Source organism: Netta rufina (genome assembly GCF_964035555.1).
Source record: "Netta rufina genome assembly, chromosome: 10".
Taxonomy (NCBI): domain Eukaryota; kingdom Metazoa; phylum Chordata; class Aves; order Anseriformes; family Anatidae; genus Netta; species Netta rufina.
The window spans coordinates 6554728-6569581 of NC_140133.1; positions in this window are offsets into that span (position 1 = coordinate 6554728).

Below are 14854 nucleotides of genomic sequence, written 5' to 3' on the forward strand. Positions count from 1 at the left end.
GCAGCAGTCTTTGAGAAACAATTTCAAGTATAAATATTTAAAGTATACCACTGAGCAGAAGATTTGAAATTAATAAAAGAAGTTATCTATATTAAGAAAATAAATACACCTGGCAGCCTCACTGAGAAGATACACGCATTTGGCACAAAAGAAATTTCCTGCAGTATTCTTTGTAGAATAATCTGACCTTTGGAAGGCTTGGAAATCAAAAGTCACTTTTTTTTTTTTTTTTTTTTTTTTAAATGAATCTTAGAAACCTTAGGACTTTGAGCAACCTGCCCTAGTGGAAAGTGTCCATGCCCATCTATTGCAGAGGGAACTAGATGGTCTTTAAGGTCCCTTCCAACCCAGTCCATTCTGTGATTCTATGAAATCAGGATTCACTGAGACAGGAACTGACAACAGTTGGTGGGGGTGCAATCACTAAGACAGGAATTTCTTTGCCTTGGTTTGAATAACCAGACTCATAACCAACTGAATAACCAACCTCAGTGTTTTAAAACCAGCATTAAGACTTGATACTTTTCCAGTAATTAGAGAATGTGACTGTGGAAGCTTCATGTTCAGTGGCAAGCTTCTGTTACCCCAGTTACTATAAATATCCAAAGATACTGTCTAGAACAAATAAAAAAATTAAATGACTAGATACAATTAAAAAAAATCAATGCTCAAAATAGACAATGCTAATAAGCTTCATAACTTCCACACTTTTATTCCCAGACTGGTCAATTGTTTGTTTTACAGAAGTGACAGGTAGGAGGTAATCTATGCTTATATTAACTGTGCACTTTTCATTATAAATTGAGCCACACAGTTCACAGACACCTGTTATAAGGCTAAATCCCTTGAAGGAAAGGGTCTGAAGCTAAAGTGATAAACTTTCTTTTTCACAAAGTTACAGCTACATTAATCTTTATCCATTTTTCTTCCCTGCATCTCTTCTTCTGTAGAAAGAAGAAATGGTGTAGCTTTACAGAGACTCAGTACATCATTTTGCTACATTTTAGAGTTAGGTCTTGAAAAGGAAAATAAAAAAAGCTAGCTACCTGATGTGTAGTTATTTTTAGAAGCTGAACATATCACCAGAAAAGTCTGTTCTGCATTCCCTGAGCCAAGACGATATGTCACTCTCAGACTGGATGCATTTCTGAAGCCTGCGGGCAAGAATCCACTAGTGACGGTGCATATCAGCACTGAAACTGAACAGGAGGGCTGTAGCAGAAACTACAAAATGCCTACAGGGAGCCAGAAAACACACTGAAGAAAGAAATATAAATGTTGAAATGGACTTCTTTATAATTGTTCCTCTCCTTGCCAAGAAAAGCAGGATAGGAACAAGCTACTATCCAGATCACTGGGATAAAAGCAGAGAAGATTAACTTGGCTTATTACAGAAACAGAAGCCTAAACACAGTTTGCCCTCTTAGCAGGAAGACAAGTAATCATCCAGAGGATAGGTGGTCAATATCATTGAAAACGTATTAAATAAAAAGAAAGTGAACTCTCAACTGCTGGAGGACCTTGCATTCACATTATAAGTCAGGCACTCAGAAAGGTGTCCAGTGTGCAATTTAAATCTTGGTTCCACAAGGAGAAAAACTACTTCAAGGACAGCAACAATGCATTCGAATACTCCCAACAAGACACCAAGTAGAGTCTCTGCCTAAATTTGCACCTCATGCCCCACCACACCCCCACTGTGTTCAAACACAATGAATTGCTGATGTATTTGCACCCAGCTTTTTGAAGGTCCCAGAGGAGGTTTACGTCCCTCCCTCATCCTCACAACTTTGCTTTGGACCTCACTCCTGTAAGGAACAAAACTTTTCCTTCTGTTGAAACCTCCCAGACTCTTAGGATTTGCTGCACAGCCCCAGCACTCCAGATGGGGTACATAGTTTTGGAGAATCATCTTCCTCTCACAACTGAAGCTCAGCTTGATACAGAGTGTAGTGGATGAGGCTACGTGAATATTCATTCTATGCTGCTGCCTCTAAACAGCAAACTGGGAAAAAACACATTAAAGTTGTATCATTTGTTGTGAGATGAAAAGAATGAACCTTATTTAGCATAAAATATTGATACTGAGCAAAATTAACCACCACACAGATAGAGCTGAAGATAAATTGTTCAACTGGCTGTTCCACCCATAATATGGTTACTGGATGGAGTGGGTGTGCAGGTAGTGTTTTCCTCTATCCATTCAGTGGTGGGGAGGGATACTGAGCACACCTGGAAGGCCCAGCTGATCAATAGATGGCTGAGAGGTTGGTGCCATAGCAGGAATTTTGTTTGTTTGTTTGTTTGTTTGTTTGTTTATCATGAGGAAGCTTACTCAGCACCTGGCCTGGTGGTTGCTGATGGATTCCACCTGTCTCAAAGGGTAAAAAGGGGGAAACGGCCCTTGTGTGCTCTAAGATGAACTGGTGAGGAAGAATGGTGTGGTTGAACAGGGAACTTTTACTGTTTGTCCGGGAGAAGAGAATTTATGACCAGTGGAAGAAGGGGCAGGTAAGTCAGGCAGAGTACAAGGAAGTTGCCAGCATATGCAGAGGAAAAAAATCAGGCAGGCCAAAGCTCAACCTGGCCACTAAAGTTAAGGATAAGAAAAAATGTTTTTATAAATATATTAACAGCAAGAGGAGGGCCAAAGAGAATCTTCATTCTTTGCTGGATGCAGGGGGGAATGTGACTACTAAGAATAAGGAAAAGGCTGAGGTTCTTAATGCCTTGTTTGCATCTGCCTTTACTAGCCAGACCACTTATCCTCAGGGTACTCAGCCTCCTGAGCTGGAAGTCTGGGACAGGCAGCAGCAGAACTCCCCCACAGTTCAGGTGGAAACAGAGACCTGATGCTCCACCTGGGCTGTCACAAGTCCATAGGGCCAGATGGGATCCACCCAAGGGTGCTGAGGGAGCTGGTGAATGCGATTGCTGGGCCACTTTCCATCAGCTATCATCAGTCATGCTCATCTGGAGAGATCCCGGATGACTGGAGACTTGCTAATGTGACACCCATCTATCAGAAGGGCAGTAAGGAGGATCCAGGGAACTACAGGCCTGTCAGCCTGGCCTCAGTGCCAGGAAAAGTGTTGGAAAAGGTCATCTGAATGCAATCACACAGTATATGTGGGACGGCTGGGGGATCAGGCCCAGTCACCATATGTTCATGAAAGGCAAGACCTGCCTGACCAACCTCATCTCCTACTGTGACCAGATGACCTGCTTGGTGGATGAGGGAAAGGCTGTTGGTGTAGTCTGCCTAGACTTCAGCAAGGCCTTAGACATGGTCTCCCCCAGTGTTCTCCTGGAGAAGCTGGCAGCCCATGGCTTGGACAGGTACACTCGGTGCTGGGTTAAAAACTGGCTGCATAGCTGGGCCCTGAGAGTGATGGTGAACAGAGCGAAAGCCCACTGGTGACTAGTCACCAGTGGTGTTCCCCAGGGGTTGGTGTTGGGGCCCATCCTCTTTAATATCTTTATTGATGACTTGGATGAGGGAATTGAGTGCACCCTCAACAAGTTCACAGACAACACCAAACTGGGGGGAAGTGTCTATCTGCCAGAGGGTGGGAAGGCCCCGCAGAGGGACCTGGGCAGGATGGGTCGATGGGCAGAGGCCAACGGGATGAGGTTCAACACAGCCAAGTGCCAGGTCCTGCGCTTTAGCCACAACAACCCCATGCAGTGCTACAGGCTTGGGGCAGGGTGGCTGGAAAGCTGTGCAGAGGAAAAGGCTCTGGGGTGCTGGTTGATGCTCACTTGAACATGAGCCAGCAGTGTGCCCAGGTAGCCAAGAAGGCCAATGGCATCCTGGCTTGTATCACAAATAGCATGGTCAGCAGGAGCAAGGAGGTGATCGTCCCCTTGTACTCTACTCTGGTGAGGCTGCACCTTGAGTGCTGTGTTCAGCTTTGGGCCCCTCAATATAAGAAAGACATTGAGGCCCTGGAGCGTGTCTAGAGAAGAGCTATGAAGCTGGTGAGGGGTCTGGAACACAAGCCCTGTGAGGAGCAGCTGAGGGAACTGGGGGTGTTTAGTCTAGAGAAGAGGAGGCTCAGGGGAGACCTTACTGCTCTCTGCAACGACCTGAAAGGAAGTAGTGGGGAGCTGGAGGTCAGTCTCTTTCCACAGAGAACTAGTGATAGGACTAGAGGGAATGGCATCAAGATGTGCCAGAGGAGGTTCAGTTTAGAATTTAGGAGAAATTTCTTCTCAGAAAGAGTAGTCAGGCATTGGAACAGATTGCCCAGGGGAGTGGTGGCATCCTGTGGTTGTCTTGTCCACCCCCACTCCACTAAGCTAAAAGAGAGCCACCTACAGCTGGCTTCCCAGGTCTGTGCCCAGACAGCTTTGAAATATCTCCAAGAAACATTACACTAAATTGCCATTGAGTGGCATTCCAACTCAAAAACAACCATTCCTTTTTTTCAGGCCTTGTATTTAAAGCATCTTCAGTATCAATGAAGCACAAGATGGGAGGCTAGCTACCACCTCCTCCATGCCATAAAACCACATGAAATAAAAATAAAATTGCCAAATACATGCAAGTAAGAACTGAAGTTTTGTTATCATATTGAAATTCAGCTTCAGCAATACATTTTGAATTATTCATTCCACCTGTGCTAAATTACCCATTTTGTTTCTAAAGAGTACAATAGATTTTCTAAACACAGAAAGCATTAACATGGACTGAAGCTAAATTGTACTTATAATATATTGATGTATTATAAATCTATTATTAGAAATACATACATAAACTGATAAATATAATGACGTATGAGTATGTCACAGTATTAGTATTATTATCGAATGATAAAGAACCAACCTCACCAAAAAAACTAACTGCTGTCAGAGAGTATAAGTGATTGAGACTTGATATGATTTCTTATATAAAAACGGTCAAAAATCCCAAAGATTAACTTGCCTGATTCTTTTAAAAAGGGAATTGTATGTGAATTAAATAGAATCAAACCAGCAAGGAAAGAAAACCTAATTAGAAAAATATGAGCAAATACAGGATTTGAATGCATTTCATCACACTTCCAGTGTAGTGGCAGGAAGGACACAACCAAAATAAATACATAAAATAAAGCCACCATGAAAAATTCTCTCCACATCAACTGAAATTTAGGATGCTGTCAACACAACTCCTTGATCAAGGAATTTTCAAGTCAGTGTGTCCAGTAAACTTAACCCAGGAGTCTTAAAGGAGCTAACAAAAGCACTTTCCAAACTTTTCATGCAGATTTTCAGTAACTCCAAAGGACACTAAAGTTCTAGGTGGAGAAAAAAAATATATATATATTCATGTTTTTTTGAAGGAGAAATGGAGAGCAGCTCTAGAAACAGTAGCCAGGAATCATTCCCAGTCAAAATAAGCAAGCAGCTCCTACTAGAACCCAATGTAATAGAATTACAGAATGCAAAACCAAAGAAAATGGAAACCACAAAACAAACATTATCTTTTTTATCTTACAAGTTTTGTTGACTTTAGAAATACCTTAATGCAGTGTATTAGTGAGGTAAAAACTCTGCAGACTTTATACTGGGTCACACTTAAAACTATGAACACAGATGGGGATCCTTATGTCCTATTACTTTACTCCCATAAATAGAAACAATACCCACATCACTCCTGACTGAAGCAGACCCATCAGATTTCTTTATTTCTGCCCCCAACCAAGCTTCTACTTCCTCATAAAATTCAGAGTCTGCATCAATGATTATAGCCCCTATAATTGGTTTCTCAGCTCTTGCCATTGCTATACAAATAACTTCAGCAGTTCTCATTTAATAAATACAGCCTAGATTTTATTTAAAATTTTGGTTTGATCACTGCAATCATCTATCTTATCTTGGCTGAGTCTGCCATGTTTCTAGTACTACATCTCTATATCCTCAATGCCTGAATTTGATTTCATTTTTCCATGTTTAAGTCTGAATTATTTAAGCTTTCCCAAATGTTGTCTTTATTTCTTTTCTTCAAGTTTATAGCACATGCTTAATTAATGAGTCTATTAATTTCTTTCTCTGATTGAGACTGTTTTAAGTGTAATTACTTCCTACAGTTTATGCACTGATAGGTTTGTCTTGATACTGGCAGCCATTTACCTCACAGATTCAGATCTGTCTTTGAGTCATGTAAAGTTAGACACACACAGGTGTGTAGATCTGTGTGTTACATTCTATCCTTTGCTCTTTGATTTATTTTCACAAAACTTAGAAAAGCATAGCATTTTAGCTTTTTAGCTCAAGGTTAGATTTGCTTGAATTTAGTAAAGCTATTGACAAAATGGTTGACAGGCAGACACACACTTAACATGATGTTACAAACCTATTCTTCTTTGGAAACCAGACTGGAAAACAACCAAAATCATAATGTCTGTCAGCAGCAGTTGCTGAGTCACTGCTCTTCTGTCACTGCAACTATCTGTAGTATGCTGTCTGCAAGACAAGTATACCAAAGATCAGAAAAAAAATCTGACTGCCCTCCAAATTAGGATAGTTCACTTTGTGCACTGAGAAGAGTGCTTCACCTTGCTTAGCTCTCACTCCATGTTAGTTGCTTATGCACAGCACAGTTGCCAGCACACTGAAGAAACTGAAAATGAACAATCACACCACTATACTCCCAAACACCACTAGGTTTTGTCATGTGACTGAGATGTTTAGATTTCAATCAATGACTTACCATGCAGCCTTGCTGGAGAGGATCATCTCCCATTTTACACCTAACAAGAGAAGGCCAAACCACTTGTCAGAGACATTGCAATTTGTTAAGTGATTGGAGTCTCAAATTCTAAAAATATTATGAAGAACAGAAGATTTCTCTCACAAAGATTGAGGCAGTCCTTGCCACCACTTACGTCAGAAGTAGAATTCCAGTGAACATGCTTAGAAATCTACATATTGAATTTAGCAAGAAGTTCAAGTATTATTTAAAACTACTCTAAAAATGGAAGAATTTGTTAACCCTATTTATACATGCAGTGAAAACCTCAGTGGGTCTGACTAGAAGAGGCTGATTTTACATGAACTTCATAGTATGAAATGTCTAGAATTGCCCCTCAGTCCTTTCTTTGACATTCACAATGGGTTATCAGCCTAGGAGATTCAACATTTTGAGTTTTAATGCTTGAGAAAGTGATGACCCATTATTTATCTAGTCAGACTAGGATCTTTGTTTAGTTCTGATGAATTACATAATAACTATAATTAAATGTTGAGGATGTTTCATAGACAAGAAAACACAGGCAGAAGCTTTTGTGTAGCGATAAGTACTGATAATTCAGTATCATCCATTCTTCCCTTTATTTTGCAAAGCTGCACACAGAATACCAATCAAAATACCCAAATTAACCACCACAGGACCTAGTCCTCCTCTTTAGACCAGCTGCCCTAATTTGACTCCTCTCTTAGTGCAGCTTGACTAACAGAACCTAAATGAGGCCTTCAATTGCCTTTTTTAAGCTGATTTAAGTCAGAAGCTAATTTACCTAATTCATAAAAATTAGGTATGCTAATCAATACAAATGTACCTGAACAGCTGCTTGCCAAACATAGAAATGGGCAGAGTCTCAAAAGATCATACTTTCTCCACTCCCACTTGCATACTAACATGCTTTTCCCCCCCCAGCACTCGTCAAGTGAGCCAACCCGAGGTAAAATTCGAGCTTAGTCCTGCTATAAGGTGAGCTCAGCAGCTTGGCCACCACACACTGCCCAGATCAGCTACAGTGAACTAAATATTGAACAAACAAAAGCTCATATTTGCTATATTCTGAGGTGTAAAAGGCGCAGCTCCTCCAGCAGCAGCAGAGGCATTGCGCCACTCCATGGGCTGGGCAGCAGCTGCCCTCAGGTGGGGTCCGGAACCCGCTGCAAGAAGCCAAGGGCCACCACAGCAGGGCTCTGGGGGCTGCTGCTGGGAAACTGAGAAAGCTGGGGAAGAAGAGCAAATTTGGAGGAAAACACTGTTCAGGGATGGGTTGTGTAAAAAAAAAAAAAAAAAAAAAAAAAAAAAAAAAAAAAAAAACAGACAAAAAGAAGTCAGGTTATACAAAAACCATATCGGGAAAAACAGTCGCCTGGGTTCTCTGGGTGCTGGAGGGAAGACTCCTCCTGTCACTGGCTGCAACACTTCACCTGGTAGCATCCTGAACGTAGGTTTGGGAAGCAGAACATTGCTCTGTGACTGGCATACGCTTTCCTTGTGGTATAGTTTCCCCTGTTAAATCCCTCTGTCCATTTTTTTTCTTGGTGTCTTGTTATCTGCAAAGTCTCTCTCTTCCAGGATAGCTGGTGAGGTCTTTTTCCATGGTGGTCTGAGGCTAGGAAAACAGAGATTGAAGGCAACAACTCTCCTTTTAACTTCTCATTGCTTTGGCTTTTAAGGACATGTGTTGTCAATTAAAGATAAGGAATTGGCCATGTGCTTCCACCAATGGTTCCCTCTGTGCACTATTATAAGGACTTTGATTATAATTATACCAGTTGACCTAAGGAGTGGTGGGGAAAGGGAGGAAGGGTTGGTGGTTTTTTGTTTAGTTTCCCCCAAAGCCCTGATGTGCAAAGTTCAGTAGTCTTTGACAGTTGAAGTTTTCTTCTATGTTCTTGAGATTTAACAAGTTTGCAGCATAGCAGTTGTGAACAACCTTTGTGTATGAGAGGCAAACAGTGGGTTGTGGATGAAATATGTCCTTTAAAAAGGCTTCTGAGGTTAATGTGTTTCACCATAGTTTTTATTATATATAGCCTATATTTACTTGTCCTTATAAGAAGGACAAATGACTGGATTCCTACCATTCTTCCCCCTTTCTCCAAGCAGGCTATTGCATATATAAGACAACCACATATTTTACTCCAGGAAAAAAAAAAAAAGGCAGAAAAAAAAAGACTTCATAATTATGAATTCTATGCAGGTTTGGCCTGTTAGGAGTTCACATATTGAACTCCTGGGTCACATGTGGGTCATATAGTTAACCCATGCTAACAAGCACACTATGGACCATCCTTTGCTGAATTTGGTATATAGCTCCTGGTAGCTCCCCTGCTGGCACCCCTCTGTCAGCCTGCATGTGAAGGGGGCTAAAAGCCCCCTAAGGATTCCCACAGCCTGTGCCCTGGCTATATCAAGGCATTCTTTCCCTTTATCCAAAGGATGCTTAGAAAAAGTGTGTTATCAGGTTTCCCAAATCCTTTTGGCAGCGGTACTCCTTCCCAGCTGGTTTTCTATGCCATTTCCTAGCTGTTGGTTAGAGAGCAGACTGTGAGCAGACAAGCAGCAATGTGGGAAAGGGTGGGCCTCCCGCACATGATGGCAGAGTGATGATCAGTGGAGGAACGCTGGCATATGGCTGATTCTTCTTGTTGGTATTTGGTTTACCAGCCTAGAAAGGTAAAATTCTAAATTAGGAATAGAAAAAGAAGAGCTATTGAATTATTTAGAAATAATAAAACTTAGATGCTGCTGAAGTTGTCACAGTTTGTAGCACAGCAATACACTTAGCAAGAGAAGCATACTTAACACATCTCAGTCTATCTGACGCCAAAGCAGGTTTTTGTTTTTTTGAGCCGAACACTTCTGAAACAGATCAGCAGTGCAGGCTCCCTCTGGTGGCTTCTTCCCGTAAATGATAGTTGTGGTGGTTTTTTTTTGTTTGTTTATTTTTCCTTGAAAGATCAGTGTAGTCCAATGGATTGAAGTTAGCCTGATGAAGTACATCTTATGTTTAAGAGCACAATGAGGCACTGCAACTTTCCTGTAAAGCGTTGATCAACAAGTGCTTTTTCTATGAATAATTTAAAAGACTGAGGGAACTGGGGTTGTTTTGTCTGGAGAAGAGAAGGACTTATTGCTCTCTGCAACTACATGAAAAGAAGGTGGGGGAAGCTGGGGGTTGGCCTCTTCTCGCAGGTAATTAGTGATAGGACTAGAGGGAATGGCATCAAGTTGCACCAAGGGAGGTTTAGGTTGGAAATGAGGAGACATTTTTTCTCAGAAAGAGCAGTCAGGCATTGGAACGGGTTGCCCAAGGAGGTGGTAGAGTCACTGTCCCTGGGGGTATTTTAAGGAAGGGTTGGATGTTGGTGCTTGGGGACATTGTTTAGTGTGTAATGTTGGTGGTAGGGGGATGATTGGAACAGATGATCTTGGGGGTCTTTTCCAGCCTTAATGAATTTGATTCTGTGATTCTATGACTTGGTACAGGCCTTGTGTTATTATGTAAACTGGGGAAGAATGCACAGGAATGTTCTTTTTTTAAAAAAAATATTTTTAAGTATATTAACTATAAAGTAATGTAATCTTGTTTCATAATGTTCAAAAGACATTATGCGGAATTTTAATTCTGGCCCTGATGTATTTGGAAAATTATCATCCTTGTAATTACTTCAAAATAAGCATGTACTTAAGGAGATGTAGGAATAAAATGAGGTCAGAATAGAACACTAATATAAGATTTAAAACAAATAAAAAGCATACATACCTGCAAAAGCTGTTCTTGGGCATGTATCCATGTTCATTATGTCTTATAGATCAACATCTTTGAATAATAAGAAAAAAAAGGGGGGAGGGGGGGAGGAAAATCCAGATAATTGCATAACTAACATGATGACACAGCTTTCTGCTGTCAAGCTGTGCTATTCAGCTTCAATCCCACGTGGACATACCCAAAACCTACTAGATTGTGGTTAAGTAGTTAAAATTTCATAAGCAGCTAAATATAACCTCTTATTTAGGAAACTGTCAGTGTGAGAACCTTCTAGCAGGTCCGAGCAAGCATTTAGTTGAAACAGGTAATGTTACTACATCCGGTACAATTTACTTCAACCTGCAAGTAACACTGGTGAAGTCTAAATTGAACTGACAGCTCCTGGTGCCTATACAGACAGAAATGATGAAATGGTGTTTGTTAATGGCACCTAAATGTTGTGTTATTACTGGAACTCCCCAAGGAGTCAGCTCCAAAGCAACAAAGACTTTGATCAAACTCACTTTTGACTGCAAGTATTTTTTTTTTAGAGCAGACCAAACTTTGTTTCTGCATGCATTTCAACTTTTTTTTTTTTTTCTTCAAGCTTTCATCCCTACAAATACTATACTAAAGTGTTCAACCTAAGGTCTATGCAGGAAATGTTTCCTAGTTCTGAAGTAGCCTTTTGAGGAGCTTATGCCTTTATTCAACCAAATATTGCATAGCCTTACAAACTATTAAAAGATATTTCATTATTGTTTCTTGGCTTCTTTCTCCCTGTCTCTTAAGATGTGTTAGAATTGCCAGAATATTATTAAAGCAAGTTGTGCCTTTAAGAAATGTTCTTCTGTCAGTTTGTTTTATATTTTAGGCCAGTCTCTCTAGAATCCTTACCTAACCTTTACAGTACTGGAGAAAGGGGGAAAATGGTTGCTAGGATACTTGCAAAAAGGCAAATTAGCTGCACTAGAAATAAAACAAAAGGATTAAAAATCTCTAACCTTTGAGTTAAACATCCGGTTTCAACAACTGCCAAAGTGTTGTGGTTCTTCTCTTTGAGAGAAAGAACTGCAAAATATTAATAGTACCCCCATTTCACAGATACACGGAATTTCAAAGCATTGCCATAGTGAGAGAAGTTTAAGATGTCAAACTATGGTAAGTTTCCCTTGCTGTTTTCAGAATATTTGATCATTATTTATGTGTCTTTTGATATTTTATATTTTTCCATCCGCATTTGGAAGCACAGCTACAGGGTTCTATGCCTTACATAAAACTGAGTTCCCAACTGAACTAAGTGGAGACCTTAAAACCACGTGGAGTCTATGGCTTCAGTGAAAGAATTAATTCTAATTGTTATCTAATTAACTTACTTTTAGACAGTGATGCTTTATTCTCATTTTACATCAGTTTAATTCTTCTGAGTTTTTCTTTATTAATAGCTTTGGCAACAAAAATCAAAAAGAAAAAATAATGCTGATAATCTAGATGCTTTTTGTTTGCTAAAATATATGCCTTCTTGATTCAAATCCAGACAAGTCCTTAGATAATTCTGCATCTTTAATGTAGTAAAAATTCCCACTTACTTCTAGAAAATGTCCTTTTGAATATTCAAATTGATTGCAAAATAAAGAGTTCTGTAATTGTCACTGCTGTGCGTTAACTCTGAGGTAGAACAAGTACTCACAGAAAGCTATTAGGACTATTAAATGCATTATTTTTGGAGCTCCCTCTATTGTTTATCCATTCCAATGAGGCTTGCAGATTTTGATCAAATCAATGCAAGAAACAAAGCCATCTTGACTCTATACAGTGATATACCACCATCTGGTCCCTACAAATTTTCTTCATCATGCTTTGCAGAATAGCAAGTACATTTGCATTAATAGCCATTTCTTCTTTCCTTTCTACCCTGAGTAATGCCTAAGGTATAGCCCTTGCCTTTAGTATATACGTGGGACATCTTCTGGAACACAAGATGGCTTGGGTATTTTCTGTGTCTAGGACCAGAGAGGACTACACAGTACTGACTCTGAAGATGTTAATGGTCAGTTAGAGTAAACAGAAGACAGAGTACTATTAAGCCTCAGTAAGTTAATGTTCTTCATAAAAATGTAGTAGGAAATGCTCCCTGCTGTTAAGTCACAGATGGGAGGAATTGCTGACCTCAGTGCATGATTAAGGAGAGATGAATGCATGCCAGCTGTTTATACTACAGATGCCATATAATAAAATGCATCTCTGAGTCTTCACCTTGCCAAAAATTGTCAGAGTTCATTTTTTTTTCTGAACAGCTAGGGATAACTTTACAGACTTAAAGGAAATAAGAATACTGCCGGTCTCATCATTCCTATGACTGTCCATTCTTGCATTCTGTTGTCTGATTCCTGTAAGAATCTGTTTTGCACCCCTTCTGATACCACCTAGATCATGGATAAAAGTATAGGAATTGCTTATTTACAGCAGGAATTGAAGATTATTTTGCTGCTCTGTCATGACTATTTTCTTTCTCCACCCAAGTTAATGCATGATATTTTACATAACAAAGATGTATACCAGGAGACTTCCCTGATGTAACTATTTTCTTGTTTGGCATTTTGACTCTTTTGCAACCACATCTTTTTCTTCCCCTTCTATTTTCTGCCATGAGTTGCAAGAATAAGTCCACAGTTCTGGTGTCGTTTTTTTTGTTTTGTTTTGTTTTGTTTTAAATCACAAAAGGATAATCATTGCCTGCATAAATGAAACTGGGCTATTCACAATCTGAGATGGTAAATTGGTAAGAATCCAACTGCAGCTGCATAAAGATAGCAAAACGCAAATAGGAATGGAAACACATTTGGATAACTGCAAACACGCCAAATCAGGGAATGTAAAGCTATGTCAAAATAAATGTTACTGCGATGCATTTCTGCAGTATCTACTGAACTAAAAACACAGAGGATATCATACTATGAGGCTCAAGATTTACAAATCTTGAAAGAGGGTAGCATGACTTAAGAAATTCTTCACTCAGAGGGTGGCGGGCACAGGCTGCCCAGAGAAGCTGTGGATGCCCCATCCCTGGAGATGTTCAAGACCAGATTGGATGAAGTCCTGGGCAACCTGGTCTGGTGGGTGGTATTCCTGCCCATGGCAGGGAGTTGGAACAAGATGACCTCTGAGGTCCCTTCAAACCAGAGCCATTCTGTGATTCTGTGATCTAACAGGGAAGACATTTTACAAGCACTCCAGAAAACCATTGTCAGGACCCTGCAAAGGCAGGCTGCCTAAGGTATGGAGCAAAAACATGACCCACAGGGCAAGAGCCCTCACCACCAAGGGCGCTGTCCCTCAGTACCCAAACAAGGCAAGCAGGACAGACCCAGTGATGGTCATCAGGGTCAGCCAGAATCCCACATTATCAGACAAGGCCATGGTGAAGAAGTAGGCCCAGGGTTAAGCCAGGAGCACAGGTTCACAAGTCAGGGCCAGAACTGCATCTCATGATGGGAAACAGCACCAGACAAAAGCAGCAAATGCCAGGCAGAGTCAGAATGCAAATGCAGTGAGTCAGAAAGGTCACTGGGAAGTCAGAGCACAGGTTCAAATATGCAGTGTCCATGGCTATGCACCAGCTCGGACACATCTAGAGCAGAGCTGGAAACAAATCCACCTAGAGCTTAGCTCAGGGTAGGACTGAAGGTCAAGGACCAAGCTTAAATGCAGCTCCTGGGCGCACAGGCAGGGCAGTGAGCAAGGCCTCAGGTGAGGCTGGTCAGCGCACTTAAGGCCTACTGGAGCACTCAGACTGAACCTAAGAGTTCTGTGTCATTGAATGTTATTAAGTTGTTATATTGGAGGTATACATGAATGCTGAAGAAAAATAAGCATGCTTGAGAATGAGGCATACTACAGCCTCAATCATCCAAATGTTAGAGAAATATTAGGAATAAACTTTGGCTGACAGTAGAATTTCAGTACAGCAGATGTTGTGGACATGACCCTATTTTAACAACATGGAATTGCAGATAACAGAGGGTAGAAGAAGTCAAGTCTGTATGGGCTTACACACTCCCAGATGAGTGACGTTTTCATCAGAACTCAAATTCTACTAGCATATTTTTTAGCATTAGCAAATTCTCCTAGCAATATATATATATAATATATATATATATATGGAATACTGTTAAAATAAAAACTTAAGATATTTGATAAATTGTATGCTTAAAAAGTACATCAAGAACTCAACAATATCAGGAAAAATACCGAGGCTATTTAAAAAATATTATGATTAAAGCAAAATTTAGTTAATTTTTCTATTCTAAAACCCATGAAATGGATTTCTTACAAAGAATATATATACAAGATGCTGATTCCACAAATATATATATATT